Source organism: Sapajus apella, unplaced genomic scaffold (genome assembly GCF_009761245.1).
Source record: "Sapajus apella isolate SASKATOON/1434 unplaced genomic scaffold, GSC_monkey_1.0 scaffold84, whole genome shotgun sequence".
Lineage (NCBI taxonomy): Eukaryota > Metazoa > Chordata > Mammalia > Primates > Cebidae > Sapajus > Sapajus apella.
This window is the reverse complement of record NW_022437024.1, coordinates 5375135-5394046: the sequence shown is the minus strand read 5'-3', so window position 1 is coordinate 5394046 and position 18912 is coordinate 5375135. Positions and strand designations below refer to the sequence as shown.

The following is an 18912-nucleotide window of genomic DNA, read 5'->3' as shown; positions in this document are numbered from 1 at the left end:
CTATCCCAGTCCATACATGTTTTTCCCCTTACCATTCTCTGCAACATTCATCTTCATCTATTTTTGTTTGCAAACTGTTTTCCACACTTGGGTATACATCCCATGTGTCTCTATTCCCCAGCTGCATTCTAGCACACAGTGCAAGAGCCTGATTATATGGCTGGCATTCAGCACATGTTTAAAATGAAATGTATAAATGAGTAACTATGCAAAACTTAACTACACAGTAAACTAAATAAAATTTTTATTCTATAATTAAGCATTATGTTGCCTGTCTGATGTCCAAAATTAAAGAAATCCTGAATGAAGGATTACCGATAAATATCTGGACTAGTTGTGACTCAACAATTTATTGCAAAATAATTGTCATCTTCAAATATTTGTCATCTACCTGATAAGTACCACATGGTATAGAATGTTGCCTTAACCAAGCTTAGATTGGAGCTGTGCCATATGGACTGCATAACAGTTTATGAAATCACCAACTTCTGATAATAGTACTGAAGACTACTTATATACTCTGCCTGAAACATGTCAATAAGTTGGGCATATTTGCTGAGGATAAAATACATGGTATAGAAGTCCTCTCACGGAGCTTTGCACTGTTAAAAGAATAAAAACCTTTGTGTCATAAAATAACCTTCAGAATTAAATTACAATACAAGGATTTGAAAGACAGTAAAACTTTCTCAATAGTTTTATGGGAATGAGTAAGCTTGGGAGGGAATCAGCTGTAAAGATAATGCTGAGGCAGTAAATGCATTAATAAATTAAAAGAGAAAGAGAATCAAAACATGAAATCAAGAGTGAATTTTAAAGGTAACTTGATCAGAAAATCAGGAAAAGCCATTGGAGACAGGAGGCTACTAGAGAATGCTCTGAAGCCAGACTGCAGCTCTGGGTATATATTATCCTTTCTCTCGATTTTTTTGTCCTGAAGAGACAGACATCCTTTGTCACTAGTTTGACTGTCTCTTGGGAACACTAATAACTATACGGTAACCTGCAGTAAAGTTGAGTCAAGTTCTCTCTGAGAGATACAGAGTGAGATGGAGTCAGGCTGTCTGTCCATTATTATCCACAATGTGAGTGCCTAAGTTTTAATCTGAACAAGGGACTTATGATTGAAAGTATATCACTATATTGGCATATCATATTGACTTCCTGATAATGTTCTAAAGCCAGTTGAGTAAGAGAGAGAAAATGCCACTGGGTACAAATTGTGGCATCAATTCTCTGCCGGACTGATCAATTGGATTTATATATTACCTCCAGCTACAATCTTAAAATCTATAGTTTTACTCTCTCTTCAGTGCACAGCTCACAGCTTAAATAATTGCAGCTCCAAATGAATTTTAAAAGGCTCGAACAGTCTTAAATTAAAAATGTGTGAACATTGTTGTTTTAACCACTCTTAATTATTTACTAATTTAACTCAATGGATTCACCTTTTCTCTTTCTCTCTCTCTGCATTCTTTTATCTTTTTTCTTTCTCTAATTCCTCTAAGAGCAAAGATTCCATATGAATCCTTCAAATAATTTGTAATGATTTTAATCAATAAATTAATATATAAAGAGATTTATAGATACTTTAAACTGGCTTATCAAAAACTATCAGAAATTCTGAATTACAAATTCTCTGCCCTCAGACCTAACTGCCTCTCTCTTGCAGTTATAATATTTGAAAATCCATTCATTAGGCGTCAATGTTGTATAAGAAAAATTAAAAATACATTTACTGAAAAATGCTTCCAGCAGAATAGAACACTGTAGTCTTTTTTGCATGAAATCTTTGTACAAAATAGCAAAGCTCAGAGAGTAACCCAAAACATAATGCCACTTGCAGGAAATTCAACATATATTTGAAAAATTAGGCAAAAGCAAATAATATAAAGGTGATTTTAATGTGTCTCAGAATTTTTCTTCACATTTTGGATGTTAAGAAACATTACATGAGAAACAATCTTTTGTTAGAAAAAATATAAAACGTGATTAATTTCAAATTGCTTCAAATGCTGAGGTTTGATAGCTTCATATGTCATAATTTAAATGGATGTTGTTTAGAATTCTACTAATGATCCATATTTACTGAATATTTACGATTCACTAGGAAATATGCTAAGTCATTAATATATGTTAATCTAAATTGCTTTCAGGAACATCTAGTACATTAGGGGTTCTTATCTCCATCTTACAGATCTGTAAACATAGACTTAAAGAGATTAAATAGATTTCTACACTACCTGGGAGATTGGACTAACATGGAAGGGTCTACTCCTCAATAAGTACTTAGAAATCCACAATTTTTCAGACACTAAACAGAATCTCACTAATGCTGTGAGTCAAAACTGAAGCAAAAATGGCTCCAGTGAGTCAATGGCTCTATGTTTATGACATAAATGTCCCCCTTATTAGAGACTTAGGATGAAATTATTAAGGTCTATATCTGCTCAGAGATATAGACATAAAGGCTATTTTAATGTGTCTTGAAATTTTTCTCCACATTTTGGATGTTAAGAAACATTACATGAGAAACAATCTTTGTTAGAAGATTGTACCTTTATATCTAGTCAGAGCCAGATATAGACCTTAGTGGTTTCATCCTAAATCTCTAATGAAGAGGACATCTATGTCATAAACCTGTAGGATTATGAACTTGATCTATTTACATTAAGTAGGTAATTATGAAGAGCTACCTTATTCATAAAAGAGCTAGGAAAATTAAAAGAAAAATACCTGTCAATTTCCTTTGGCCATAAAAATATAAATAGACAAAATGAAAAAATAAAATAGAACCCTCAGGCTAGTCCACTTTCTTTGTGGGGTCCAAATTTGCACAGACGTATACTGCCTAGACAGAAAGCAGGAAGGACAGTGAAGCCTCCCAGAATAAGTGCTTCCTAACCCAAGGAATGCACATTTCCTAGACCAAAACCAAAACCAAAACAAAATCTTCACAAGATAAACTCTTAGCAATCAACTATACGAAGAAATGAATCATTATGAAAGTAAAATGATAAAAGAATTATATTTTCACACAATGAAATAAAAATAACAATAAAAAGGGATCAAAAATCATGTAGAAAATGCAAGACAATGTCAAATTAGACTAGAATGGTTTTAAAAAGAAGCAAAAAGTAGTCATAAAAATTATATAGTTCATTAGTCTGCTCATGCTACCATGACTGGGTAGCTTAAGCAGTAGATGTTAACAAACATTTACTTTATCACAGTTCTGGGCGCTGCATGTCTAAAACTCTGTTGCCAACATGGTAGGTTTATGGTGAAGCCTGTCTTTTCAGCTTTCAAATGGCATCTCCCATCTGTCATCACATGATCTTCTCTCTGTGTTTGTGTCCAGAGCCTCTTTTTATAAGGACACCAGCCTTATTGAGTTAGAGCCCACCCTCTAACCTCATTTAACATGCATTACCTCCTCACAAGCCCTATCTTCAAACGCAGTTATATTGAGGTGTAAGCCTTCAAGATGAATTTTGAGAGCATGTAATTAAGTTCATGCTAGTTCTTAAAATTAAAAACAAATTAAACAAATCTGTTACTTGAAACATAGATCCGAGTAAATCATCAACCATACAGCATAAAATGATAAGTGATAGGTAATACAAAAAGAAGTTGCAAAAAGACATGAAATTACTTTTAAGATTTTGTTATTTCCTTAGTGTTCTACATTTCTACTGTTTTGTGAAATCTTTATTTCAAAAGTATCTTACCTCATTCTCTCCAGTAATTCCTATGAAAATATATTGGTAAAATTATGCCCTCCAGATTTCTTATCCAAAAACCAATTGAAGAAAGGTCTGAATAAATAGGTAAATTCATGTAGATTCATGGTGGACCATGTCTTAGTAGCATAAATAAACTAGAATTAGAATTAATATTATTATAGTTTGGATCTAAAAATGCTTAAAAACCAATACTATTACAATCTTGACCAAAAATGCTTAAAAATCAAAAATTATTTTAAAGGAATAAGTTGGCCAACAAGTAACTTAACTATTTTCTAAAAAAGAAAATTCAGTGTTATACAAAGAAAGACAAAATCTGAATATAAAATAATGTAATATTCATTATGTTTTGATCTATTTTATTTTCATATGAAGAAATAAACAAGACTGGGTAATTTATAAAGAAAAAGAAGTTAAATGGACCCCTAGATCCACATGACTGGGGAGGCCTCACAATCATGGTGGAAGGTGAAGGAGAAGCAAAAGCACATCTTATGTGGCAGCAGGTGAGAAAGCATGTGCAGGGAAACTGCCCTTTATAAAACCATCAGATCTCATGAGACTTATTTACTATCATGAGAATAGCACTAGAAAAACCTGTCCCATGATTCAATTACCTCCTACTGGGTCCCTCCCAGAACACGTGGGGATTGTGGAAGCTATAAATCAAGATGAGACTTGGGTAGGGACACAGACAAACCATATCACAATACACAAAATATCAAGTGAAAAAATAGTAGAAATAAGAGACAACTCCGTGAAGATAGTGGAATTGAAGGTACCAGTAATCTCTCTCCAGTTAGATAACAACTGCATGGCTAGAAGCTGTCTGATTAGACTCTGGAGTCTAATGAAGCTTTGCAACTTCCAGAGGAAGACTTACATGGTAAATCATAGCTACTTTTGGTCAAATTCCGCTCCTCTCTCAGCAGCAGCTATGCATCCCTCACCCTCCAACCTCTTGGTACACAGCCCTACATGTGTTCCTAGAGCAATTTGCACACAGTTTGCAGGAACCAAGGTGGGTGTGAGCGTTAATTTTATGTGTCAAGTGGATGGGTCATGGGATGTTCAGATATTTGGTCCAGCATTATTCTGGGTGTTTCTATGAGAATGTTTGGAATTAGATTAACAGTTAAGCTGGTAGCATAAGTAAAGCAGATTACCCTTTTTAATGTGGGTGAATCTTATTCAATAAGATTAGGGCTTAACTACAATAGAAAGGTTGATGCTACTCCAATAAGAAGAATTGTACCTGCCTACTGTCTTCAAAGTAAAATATTGGCCCTTCCTGGGTCTTGAACTTTGTGACCCACCCTTCAGGTGTTAGGATTTGTCAGACTCTATAACTGTGAGCCAATTACATAGCTAGCTAGCTAGCTAGCTAGATAGATAGACGGACTATACACACACACACACATTAATATTATATACTATGTATTATAATATTATATATATATAATATGTAATTATATATATAAAGCTGATTCGGTTTCTAGAAAACCCTAATACAATGGGCAATAAGGATTCTGCTCTCAATATATCAGAAATCCATATTCTAATCTCATGTTTCTAATCATAGAGATACAGATACAGAGGCAGGCAGCCATTTCTGTACCCCATAACCTTGTTGTTAGCCTTAAGGTGAAGTAATGTTCAGGGATTTAAATGGCTAATGCATTACCCTCTCTTCTTTCAGTTTTTTTTTTCCTCTTTATTTCTTTTGAGAATCAGTCATTTAATACCAGGATTTTTTTTTTAACAGCATATAGGAAAATTAGAAGGTCTTCATGCATGCCCAGGGAAAGGTGTAGGCTCAGAAAACACCTCAGAAGACTTTGAATTTACACTGCAGGTTGATCCTTAGTATAAAGACAGTCAATAACAATAAAACAACATAATACGACAAGGAAAACAAAACCAAACAAAAACACAAGGAAGGGGAAAAATCTGATTATCAGAGTTACACTATTAGATGGAATGTCCTATTTTTATTCAAAATATAACAGAGCATGCAAAAAAATGATAAACTTAGGCCCATTCAAAGGAAAAATACAAACGAACAGAAACTGTACATTAGAAAGACCAGCTGGCACACACTCTCTTACCTGCTGTTCCCTGCACATGCTTTTTCACCTGCTGCCACTTAAGATGTGCCTTTGCTCCTCCTTCACCTTCCACCATGATTGTGAGGCCTCCCCAGCCATGTGGATCTAGGAGTCCATTTAACTTCTTTTTCTTTATAAATTACCCAGTCTTGGTTATTTCTTCATATGATAATAAAAATAGATCAATACATAATGAATATTACATTATTATACATTCAGATTTTGTCTTTCTTTGCATAACATTAAATTTTCTTTTTTACAAATTAGTTAAGTTACTTCTTGGCCAATGTATTCCTTTAAAATAATTTTTGATTTTTAAGGCAGACTTTAAAATAAGTGTCGTAAAGATGCTCAAAGGTCTAAAGGATGATATAGAGAAAGTTAAGAAAATGATGTATGACCAAAATGAAAATACAAATTAAAAAAATCAAAAACCTTAAAAAAATCAAAGAGAAATTTCAGATCTAAAATATACAAGTTCTGAAATGAAAAATTCACCAGAGAGATTCAAGGGCCTGTATGAGCAGAAGAAAGAATTGATGAACTTGAAGATAGGACAATTGGAAGTATAATCTGAATAACAGTAAGAAAAAATAATTGAATAAAAGTGAACAAAGCCTAAGCTAGCTGAGGACATCATGAAATGAACAAACATCCAAAATACTGTAATTGTAGAAAAGAGGAAGAGAAGTAGTGGAGAGATTATTTAAAGGAATAATGGTTAAAAACATTGCAAGTTTGATGAAAGACATGAATATAAATATTCAAGAAACTTAATGAACTCCAGGTAGAATGAACGAAAAGACAACCACACTGAGAGACATTACAGTCAAACTGTTGGAAGACAAAAACAAAGAAAGAGCATTGAAAGCAAGATCATCGATGAGTGACTTATAACAAACAAAGGCTTTTTAATGAGATTATCAGCAGATCTATCACCAGAAATTTTGGAGGATGAAAGGGAGTGGGCTAATGTAGAAAACCCTGTGGAGAAAGAGTCTTCTTTTTTTTCTTTGAGACAGTCTTGCTCTATTACCAGGCTGGAGTGCAGTGGCAGGATCTCAGCTCACTGCAACCTCTGCCTTTTGGGTTCAAGCGATTCGTCTGCTTCAGCATCCCAAGTAGCTGGGACTACAGGCATGTGCCACCACACCCAGCTAATTTTTGTAGTTTTAGTAGAAATTGGGTTTTACCATGTTGGCCAGAATGGTCTCAATTGCTTGATCTCGATATCCACCCATTTTGGCACTCTCAAAATGCTGGGATTACAGGCATGAGCCACTGTACCTGGCCAGACAGAGTCTTATATCCAGCAAAATTATCTTCCAAAATTGACAAAATAAAAACAACCAAGGAAGTTGCTAAATAAAACAGCTGTAGAAGTAGGCTAAAGAAGTTTGTTATCACTAGATGTGTCTTGTGAGAAATGCTAAAGGGATTACTGAAGATTAAAATAAAATAATACTAGGCAGTAACTCTAAGTCATGTAAGGAAATAAAGATCTCAGTAAAGGCAAATGCATAGAAAACTATAAAAGCTAATATTATTTTAACAGTGGTTTATAACTCAGTCTTTTTGGTATATGATTTAAGAGACTACTACTTTTTAAAAATTATTAATATAAGAGTTAGTATTATTTTAACTTTGGTTTTTAATTCCACATTTTGTTTCCCACATAATTTAAGAGACTAATGCACTAAAAACGGCAGTTTCTGTTTCTGGACACACAGTATAATAGGATGTAATATTGTGGCATTAATAACTCAAAGGGGCGAGGAAAGGGCTGTGAGGGAGAAGAAAATGTATATGTTACTGAAGTCAAACTGGTATATATTCAAATTAGAGTGCTTTAACTTTACAATAATAAATGTTGTCTCCATGGCAACCCCCCAAAAAATTCCTTATGCAACATACACAAAAGGCAATGAGAAGGAAATTAAAATCTTCTGCTATGAAAACTCAATCAAGCAAACACAAAAGAAGATAGTAATGCAAAGATGCAGGACAAAAAGCTATAAGACATACAAGAAACAAACAGCATAATAACAGCAGTAAGACCTCTCTCATCAGTAATTACTTTGGATAGAAATAGATTCAAGGCTCTAATCAAAAAAAGTTGATGGAATTGATGTTTTAAAAACATAATCACTGGACGCTACTGGATATGGTGTCTACAAGCGATTCCTTTTAGATCCAAAGGCCACAATTAAAGTGGTAGGATGTAAAAAGTTTTATGTCATGCCAGTAAGAACCGAAGGCGAGCAGAGGTGGCCATGATAATATCAGACAGAATAGGCTTTAACTTTAAAGAGTTACAAGAGACTGAAAAGGACGTTATATATTAAAAAAAATTTGATACAACAGGAATATATAAAAATTATGCACATGTATATAACTAGTAACAGACCATCCAAATATATGAAGAGTAACTGAAAAAAATGTGAGGGGAGAAATAAGCCATTCTAATAAAAGTTCTAACAGTAATAGTCAAAGACTGCAATACTCACCCTCAATCATGGGCAGAATAATACAGATGAATAACTCAATAAACAAACTATACCTAAGATGTAGAAACACATACAAACACGCTACCAAACAGCAACAGAAAACCCATTTTTTTCAGGTGCATAAGGCATATTTTCTGGCCATATATTAGGCCACAAATTCAGTCTCTATAGATTTTATTTATTTATTTATTTATTTGAGACAGAGTCTCAGAAAAGACAGCCTGTCTCTCAGGCTGGAGTGCAGTGACTCTACCTCAGTTTACAGCAGCCACTGCCTCATGGGTTCTAGTGATTTTCCTGCCTCAGCCACTGTAGTAGCTGGGATTACAAGTACGTGCCAACACACTCAGCCAATTTTTATATTTTTAGTAGACACAAGGTTTGGCCATATTGCCCATACTGGTTTCAAATTTCTGAGATCAAGTGATCAAGTGATCAAAATCAAGTGATCTGCCCAACTCAGCCTACCAAAGGGTTGGAATTACAGGCATGAGCCACCACACCTGGACTCTATAAATTTTAAAAGATTAATGATGTATGAACTATCTATTTTGACTGCTATAGAATGAAATTAAAACTGAAAAATAGAAGAAAAATGGAAAAATTCACACATTTAAGGAAATTAAACCATTAATTTGTGAACAATGGATAAAATAACAAGACAAATAAGAAAATATTTAGATGAATTATAATGAAAACATAACATATCAACACTTATGAGATGCAACACAAGTAGTGCTAAGGGGGAAATTGATAGCTATAAAAGCTTACATTTAAAAAAAGAGAGAGAGAGATTGCCAACAAACAACCTAACGTTACAACTCAAGGAACTAGGAAAATAACAAAATGATCTAAAGGTAGAAAAAAAAAAAAAAAAGTAAGAACACAATGATTAGAGAAGACATAAATTAAATAGAAGATAGAAAAACCACAGATAAAAATCAATGAAACCTAAAGTTGGTCCTTTAAATAAGCCAGCAATATTTGTAATTTTTTAGCTATACTGATGAAGGAAAAAGTAGAAGGCACACAATTACTAGAATCAGAAATAAAATTATAGAAAATAAAATACTAAAATTTTAAAAGTTACTACAAACGCTACAGAAATCAAAAGTATTATGAAAGAGTATCATAGCTTATGGTAAAAACTTGGATAATTTAGATAAATTGGACAGAATTCTACACACACAAAACCTACAAAAACTGAATCATAAAGAAATGGAAAATCTAAATATACATATCTAACAAGGATATTGAATCTGTAATTAAAACAACAACAACAAAAAAACCCAACAATGAAAAGTTCTGATAAGTTCACTGGTGAATCCTATGAAATATTTAAAAAACTGACAACAATTCTTCTCAAATTTTTGAAAATAATTAAAAAGAAGGAAATACTTGGTAATCTGTCCATGAGGTCAACACTATTTACATAAAAGAGCCAGGCAAAGAAAACTGCAAGAAAAAAAACCAAAAAACAAAAACAAAAGCAGGCCAATATGTCATATTAACATTGATGCAAAATTCCTCAATAAGATACTAGGAAGCCAATTTGGCAGCATATTAATAGGATTATATGTTATAACCAAGTATGATTTTTTCCAGGAATACCATATGATTCAACATCCCAAAATCAGTTATTCTAATATATCACATTAACAGGATGAATGGGGCAATCACATGGTTTTCTTAATTTATGCAGGAAAAAATTGAAAATGCTTTCATCATAAAACCTCTCAACAATCTAGGAACAGAAGTATAGATTACATCCATATACTAAAACCCATGTATAAACAACACACAGTGATCATCATACTCAATGACTGATTACCAAAATCATTTTCTCTGAAATCAGAGAAAGGGAAGAGCAAGGAAAGGATATGGGCTTTCATCACTTCTATTTAACATATATTGAAAGTTCTAGCTAGAACAATAATGTAAGGAAAAGAAAAGCCATACAAATTAGAAATAAAGAAGTAAAATTGTTTTTATTCATAGGTAATATAATATGTAGAAAACCCAAAATTCTGCACAAAAAACTGTTAGAATTAATAAATGAACGCTGAAAAGTAGCAGAGGACAAAGCCCAAATCAGTGGCATTTCTATACACTAACAATTAATAATCTAAAAAGAAAATTGTGAAATCAATTTCATTTATAATTACATTAAAAAGAATGCAATACTTAGGAATAACCAAGGACATGGAAGACTTGTGTAATAAAAATTACAAAACACTGTTAAAATTTTTTTTAAATAAAAACCGAAAATATAGCACTTTGCTACAAATTGTAAGGTTTAATATTGTTGAGATGTCAATACTACCCAAAGTTATATACAGATACAGTGAAATCCCTATCAATATCCCAATAACGTTTTTCACAGAAGTGGAAAAATTTATCCTAAAATTTATATGAAATTTCAATGGTCGCCTAATAGCCTAAACAACCTTATAAAAGAAGAATAAATTTGGAGGACTTCCAAATTTATTAAATTTAATAGATTTATTAAATTTAAAGGTAATTCAAAATTTACTAAAAATCTGCGATAATGAAAACAGTGATACCAGCATTACAGACAGACAAAGAGACTAATGGATTAGAATAAAAGGCCCAGAAATAAGTCCTCACATAATATGGTCAAAGGATTTTTAACAAGAATGCTAAGACCATTCTCAACGGGAAAAGGCCAGTTTTTTCAGCTAATGGTGCTAGAAAATTGAATATTATCTGCAAAAGAATAAAGTTGGATCCTTACCTACAACCATATACAAAATTGACTACAAATGTATTAAACATTTAAATGTAAAAACTAAAACTAAAAGTCCTGGAAAAGAAAACTGGAGAAAATATTCATGACATTAGATCTGGCAGTGATTTCTTGAAAACGACATCCAAGGCACAGGCAACAAAAGAAAAAAAGTTTAAAAAGCTACTTTTGTATATCAAAGAACACGTCTATCAACAGACTGAAAAGGCAGCTTAGAGAATGGGAGAATATATTTGCAAACCATATATCTGATAAGGGAACAATATTTAGAATATTCAGGGAATTTCTAAAATTCAACAACAAAAAGCAAAACAACCCAATTAAAAAATGAACAAAGGACTTGAATAGACATTTCTCCAAAGAGGACATACAATTTTAGTACATGTGCTGCTGAAGCAAGTAACAGAGAGATTATACAAATAGTCTTTTTGACACAAGAAAGTATGCTCAATATGACTAATCATTAGGGAAATGCATATCAATACCACAAGATACTACCTCACAGTTATTAGAATAGCTAGTATTTTAAAAAAGAAAGAAAGAAAAAAGAAAATAATAAATATTATTGTGGATGTGGAGAAATTGGAACTCTTGTGCAGTTAATGGGAAGCTATAATGATACAACTACTATGAAAAACTGTATGGCAGTTCCCCCCCAAAAATAAAAATAAAATTACTGTATTATCCAGAAATTCTACGTCTGGGTATATACCCCCAAAACATTAAAGCAGGGTTTTGAAAATATATTTGTGTTACCCATAATCATAACAGAATAATTCACAATAGCCAAAATGCACAAGCAAGCTATGTGTCCATTAACAGATGAATGGATAAGTAAAATGTATTTTACACATACCATAAAATATTATTCAGCATTAAAAAGGAAATAAATTCTGACATATGCTACAATGTGAGGAAACCTTGAATGCTACAACATGAGGAAAGCCTGAGGATTATGTTAAGTAAAAAAAATCCAGTCATCAAAAAAGAAAATACTCTGTTATTTCGCTTAGATACATAGAGTAGGCAAAATCACAGGGATAGAAATGCTGCGGTCGCCAAGGCCTGGAGAGAGGAAAGAATTAGGCATTATTTTTTAATGCATGTAAATTTTCTATTTTGTAAGATGAAGAGAGTTTTGGAGGTGAATGGTAGGTGATAGTTGCACAACAATACTACTGAATTGTAAAATTAAAAATAGTTAAGATGACAAATACTAACTTATATGCATTTAAAAAAAATTTAAAAACTAAAAAAGTAGTACAAATTAAAGGAAGCTGCAAAAATTGACCTGTAACAAGTATGACTTTAAATCACTTAATAGAAAGAGATTTAGAAATAACAGATGATGAAATTGTGAACACTAAATAATAAACACTAAAATAACAATTTTAAAGATTTTCAATAATGTAAAGAAAAGAAAATATGTGACAAAAAATTAATACCAAATGTTTAAACTTCAAGAGATAAAAACACAAAATCTAAAGTAATCAGTTCACTAGATAGACAAGAATAGATTGGATATTGCAGAAATAAAGATGAATGAAGTTAAAGAATTAATGTTAGAAACTGTTTAAAATAAAGAACAGAGGGCAGAAAGCAAAAAGACTAGAAATAAAAGCCTCTATGATCTGTGAACAGATCATAGAGGGTAATTGCACCAATGTGTAATTTTTATTCTAGAAAAGCACAAATGATTATATCTTTGATTATGTAATTGCCAAATTATTTGAAAACCCATAAATCTAAGAAGCTCAGGAAACTTCAAGCAGAATAAACAATAACAACAAAATATCAAAGTGTATTATAATTAAATTGCTGAAAACCATTATTTAACTGAAAAAATTATAAGCACGAAGAAAAATATATATGCATATTTATAAATAGAAGCAATTTTCTCAACAAAAATTATGCAAACAAGAAGACAAATTATATCAGCAGTGATGAAAAAAATACTGTAAATCTACAATTGCATATCTAAACAAAATGTCTTTCAAAACGAACGAAAACGAAAACTTTTTAAAATGAAGGCGAGAATAATTAATGATTCAGTCTTACATTATAAGACAAGCTAAAAGAAGTGGAAGTAGTAATACCAGTGAAAAACTGAATTTACACAGAAAAAGAAAAGTCCTGGAAATGGTAAAAATGGGGTTAATGGGGAATATTTTAAATCATTTTTAAATTATTTAAAGGATAATTAACTGTGCAAAGCAAAATACAGTGATAATATTTTGCAGGATTTATAAAGAATGAAACAGTAAAAGATATTAAAATGACAGCATAAATGATGAGATGGAGAAACCGTAAAATAACATAAGATATGTCAACTTCCATGATGCTATTTAAAGATGTACTCTTATAAATTAAAGGTATATGTTACAATCCCAAAAGTATTCATTGAACAAAAAACAAGCAAACAAAACAGGAACAAGGAGAGTTAGTAAACAGGCCAGTAGAGGATATAAAATAAACTGCATAAAAATATCAATAATTTAAAATGAGGAAAATTTACAAAAACAGATGAAGAGATAAGAAACAGCAAGATGAGATACTTAAATAAAACAGATTAATATTATATTAAATAGAGTTCAAAACAAAGAAATTAAAAGAAATAAACTGTTAAACTGAATAGAGAGCAGGGTCCAATTACAGGCTGCCTATAAGAAACTTGGCTTGACTACTGACAAAGGTAAATTAAGAGACAAAGAATAAAAATATTTTATTGTGCAATTTTTGCTCATAAGAAATGTGGAATAATTACATTACTATCTAAATAAACTTCAGGAAAAGAGATATTACCAAAGACAAGGAGGAAATTTTCATAATGACAAAGAGTTGATGCTTTGAAAGAAATAATATTTCTAAAAGTGTATATATTAAACAGCTAAGCTCAAAAAAATAGTGCAAGAATAAATAGACCTTTAAAAAGACATAGAGAAATCACAGTCATATTTGGAGAACTGAAACATTTCTCTTTCTCTTTGAAATTTTTTTTAGTAGAAAGAAAATTATGAAGATTATAAAAACCTAGATAGCATTATCATATAGCTTGATCTAATTGATATTTTCAAATACTATACTCAAAAGTAGTAGAATTCTCATGTTTTTCAAATTTACATGAAACCTATACTAAGATATATTATATAACAGTGCATAAAATAATCCTCAAACAATTTAGAAAAATTGGAAATATATAAAGTATGTTAACTTATAATTAAATTTTAAAAAACAAGTAAGGAAAAGTGTCTGGAAAATTCCAAATTTACACAAGTCTTCTAAATATTTCATGGTGAAAGTCCCCAGAGAATAAGAGACTATCTTGTATTGACTGATAAAGAAAACACAATGTAATTCTAATTGAAGAATGCACCTAAAGTAGAGTTTAGGAAAAAAAGCTATTGCTTTAAATGATTATATGGGAAAAAAGATTTAAATGTTAATGAACTGTATACCAAACAATTAAGGAAGAAATAATACCAATTCTACACATTTCAGATTAAATATTTCCCAAATTATTCTACACAATTTATTTCAGATTAAATATTTCCAAATTATTATATAAGGTCCTAATTACCCTGATGTCAAAACCAACAGTGCTAAAAAAAAAAAAAAAAAAAAATCCCTCATGAACCTAGATCATGAACCTAGATATAAAGACCTTGACAATGATTTAGTCAATTAAACTCAATAATATATAAAAAGGATAAAATATTATAAATAAGTGAGAGATTATCTCAATGCATGGTTGATAGCATTTAAAAATCAGTGAAATTCTTCATACTAAAAGATTTAAAAATGACAATCATCTTCTTAGACATAACAAAAGCATTTGACAAAATCCATAAGACATTTATCATAAAAAATCCAGCAAACCTGGTATGAAAAGAAGCTTTCTCAACTTGATAAAGGGTCATCTATGAAAAAATACTGTAGCTATTATCATACCTAATAATAAAATACTAAACCTGTTTTCTGTAATATCAGGAATAAGAAAAAAATGTCTATTTTAAACACTTTTTTCAAATTGTATCACAAACTGAAGGGGTCAAAGATTTTGCTCCACTTGAAAGCTAATAAGCTTCTACAATTTTATTGATGATGGCAGGAGATATGAGACTCTGGGTCAGAGACAAAGAACTTTATTCCTCAAAACACAATGAGCAAAAAAGTTATCACCAAGATGCATAATTAGAATGTTAAATGCTCTTCTTCACCAAGATACAACAAAACAACAAATAGATAACTTCAATTGGAATGGAGCTTTTAAGGGAGAGCACTGGAATTCTGCAAAGAAGTAACAAAGACTTTCTGAAGCATGGAAACTTAGAGTGGCATCACAGAGAGGAAAGCAAAGCACTCTGCAGGGATTGGCTCCCAGCTATTAGGGACTCCTCGTTGTAGTAAATAGGTAAGTGGGAGACCTCCAGCAGTCCCCATTACTAATTACTAATACGACCACAGATGCCTGCAATTTTAGCTACGAAAGAATCACACAATCTTCACAGATCCTGAACTTTATATAGGGGGCACCTGGATCCCATGTGGCTGCATTGTTCCAGAGAAAAAAACAGCTGGGTTCCCTTACTTCCCAGGACCCAAGCTGCCGCAGCATGGTATAATTTTGAGAATGGAGCCACTGCTGAAAAGCATGCTACCCTGGGGCCTAGTATCCCCTGCATCTCTACGTCTGTGGGGACCAGCCATCATCTATATGATAGATATCATTCATATATATATATATATATATATATATATATATATATCTGTTAACTACCGTAAAAAAAAAAAAAAAAAAAGCAGGGGTGGCGGGGGCGCGGGGCTGCCTCCCAGCGCTCTCCCCGCGCCGGTGTCGCTGACTGACTGACCCGCCCGGCCGGCAGGCCGAAGGAGCAGCCCCCGCCCGGACCCGCCGCCGCCGCCGCCGCCGAAGCCCGACTCCGGTGCGCCCGGGGCTCCGCGCCCCCGCCACCCCTGCCCGGCCCTTCCTGGCCGCCCAGCCGCCCCCGCGGCCCCAGCCGGAGGAGACAGGCCTTCCGGAGCAGTACTACAGCCTCACCTGGTTCCTGAGTCCCATCCTTGGCCTCATCTTCACGCTCTTATTGGGTCTGCCAGTGACCGGTACACCCTGAGCTGGGGCCGCCGGCGGCCTTTCATCCTCGCCCTCTGCGTCGGCGTCCTCTTTGGCGTTGCACTTTTCCTTAACGGCTCTGCCATCGGTCTGGCCCTCGGCGATGTCCCCGGCCAGCAGCACATTGGCATCGTGCTCACGGTGCTGAGGGTGGTGGTCCTCAGCGCCTTTGCCACCGAGGGGCCCATTCGCGCCTATCTGCTGGACGTGGTGGACAGCGAGGAGCAGGACACGGCCCTCAACATCCACGCGTTCTCTGCCGGCCTCGGCGGGGCCGTCGGCTACGTGCTGCGTGGGCTGTGCTGGACGCAGACCTTCCTGGGCAGCTGGTTCCGGACACAGAACCAGGTGCTCTTCTTCTTCGCCCCCATCATCTTCACTGTGTCCGTGGCCCTGCACCTGTTCAGCATCGAGGAGCAGTACAGCGCGCGGCGCTGAGGAGCCCAGCGCCCTGGACGGGGGCGCGCCACACTGCGTCCCTGCCTTCCCGGACGAGGTGCAGTCGGAGCACCAGCTGGCCCTGGACTACCTGGACGTGGACATCGTGAGCAGCAAGAGCGACTCGGCGCTGCACATGCCGGACGCCGCGCTGGACCTGGAGCCGGAGCTGCTCTTCCTGCACGACATGGAGCCTTCCATCTTCCAAGACGCCTCCTACCCTGCCACCCACTGCAGCACCAGCCAGGAGCTTGCCAAGGCCGGGCTGCCCCACCTGGCCACCTTCCTCAGGGAAGCCGCCAAGGAGGACGAGACCTTGCTGGCTAATCACTTGAATGAAGCTAAAGTCCCAAACGGAAGTGGCTCTCCGGCAAAAGGTGCCCTCGGCGGCTACGCCAGGGTGGATGTGAAGCCCCCGGCCATGTGGAGTTCCGTGCGGCGGCGGCGGCACGCGTTCAGCCGGCAGGCCTCCAGCACCTTCTCCTACTACTGCAAGCTCGGGTCCCACCGCTACCGCTACCGGCGTGCCAATGCGGTGGTGCTGATCAAGCCCTCGCGCAGCATGAGCGACCAGTAGGACATGCAGAAGCGGCAGCGGCGCCAGCACTGGAACCAGAGCGGGGCCACCATCTCCAGTGGAGACACGGAGAGCGAGGAGGGGGAGGGCGAGACCACCGTGCGCCTGCTGTGGCTCTCCATGCTGAAGATACCCAGGGAGCTGATGCGCCTGTGCCTCTGCCACCTCCTCACCTGGTTCTCCATCATCGCTGAGGCTGTGTTCTACAGCGACTTCATGGGCCAAGTCATCTTCAAGGGTGACCCCAAGGCTGCCTCGAACTCCACCGCTTGACAAACCTACAACGCCAGGGTGAAGATGGGCCACTGGTGCCATCTGCTCAGCCCTGTTACAGAAGTACTTGGACTACGACCTGAGAGTCACGGTGATCTACGTGCTGGGGACACTGGGCTTCTCCGTGGGTACTGCCGTGATGGCCATGTTTCCCGATGTCTATGTCGCCATGGTCACCATCAGCACCATGGGTATCGTCTCCATGAGCATTTCTTACTGCCCCTATGCCCTGCTGGGCCAGTACCACGACATCAAGCAGTACGTCCACCACAGCCCCGGGAACTCCAAGAGTGGCTTTGGCATCGACTGCGCCATCCTGTCCTGCCAGGTGTACATCTCCCAGATCCTGGTGACCTTGGCCCTCGGGGGTGTGGTCGACGCTGTGGGGACTGTCCATGTCATCCCCATGGTGGCCTCTGTGGGCTCTGTAAGGGATATTGCCGAGTTTAGAATGAGGAAACTGAGACCAGCATAAGAAAATTAAATTCCTGGGCAAGGTACCTTGGTCCAGGGGAAAGGGGCCAGGGAAGTCGCACCAACTTCCTGGGGCGTGGGTTTTTACGGCTAGGAGGAAGGAGCAACAGCTGGGTGCTCTGATTGACTCCAGGGGAGCGGGATTGAGACGGGTCGGGCCGCTATTGGTTGTTGGGTTGTTGGGCGGGTTTTCCGGTGGAGAGCGGGCCGGAGCCTTGCATCAGCTGGAGTCTTCCGGGAGAGCCATGCGTCAGAGCTAGGTGCCGAGTGCAGAGCCTGGTGCCGGGTGCAGAGGTGGGTGTGTCCAACTTCCCGATGAGGCAACCGGCCTTACAGGCTTTTTCCTGGGTTTCCTGACGGCTGCATTCCCGGTGATCTATCCCTACGCGTCAGAGGAGGCCAGGTAAGAGCAGAAAGGCCTGTCTTCCCAGTTGGCCGCAAAGGCGGGGCCGGAGGGAGCAGGGAAAAGCCCACTGTGCTGAAGCTCGTGGGGAAGGAGGGCCTGCCCGGGCCAGTGGAGACGGAGTCCAAGGTCTGAGCCGCACTCCCGTATACACACATTCCACCAGACGGGCGGGCGCGCAGGCGGGTGGATGGCGGGCCCGGCCACTGGGGGGAGCAGACAGCATGGAGCCCGGCAGCTGCTGTGGCCACCCCGGCAGCGCAGGCCCGAACCCCTCCGCCCCGTAGTCACAATTCAGTAGTCATAGGGTAGGTTTGAGCCACTAGGCAAAAGTACCACACTAACCACTTTTTTGATGATTAAAAAAATCATTTGACATATTAAAAAAAAAAAAAGCAGAAGCACCAAGTGCACACAATAATCCGTAACACCATAACTCCAGCTGGACCAAGTAGTATAGCAGTATTCCTTGTACCTGAGCCCGTGCA

General features: G+C 36.7%; 1 pseudogene; it reads left to right on the top strand.

Moving 5' to 3' along the window:
- Window positions 1-2359: 2359 nt before the first annotated feature.
- LOC116533778 lies at window positions 2360-18022 on the top strand (annotated as a pseudogene).
- Window positions 18023-18912: the final 890 nt, after the last annotated feature.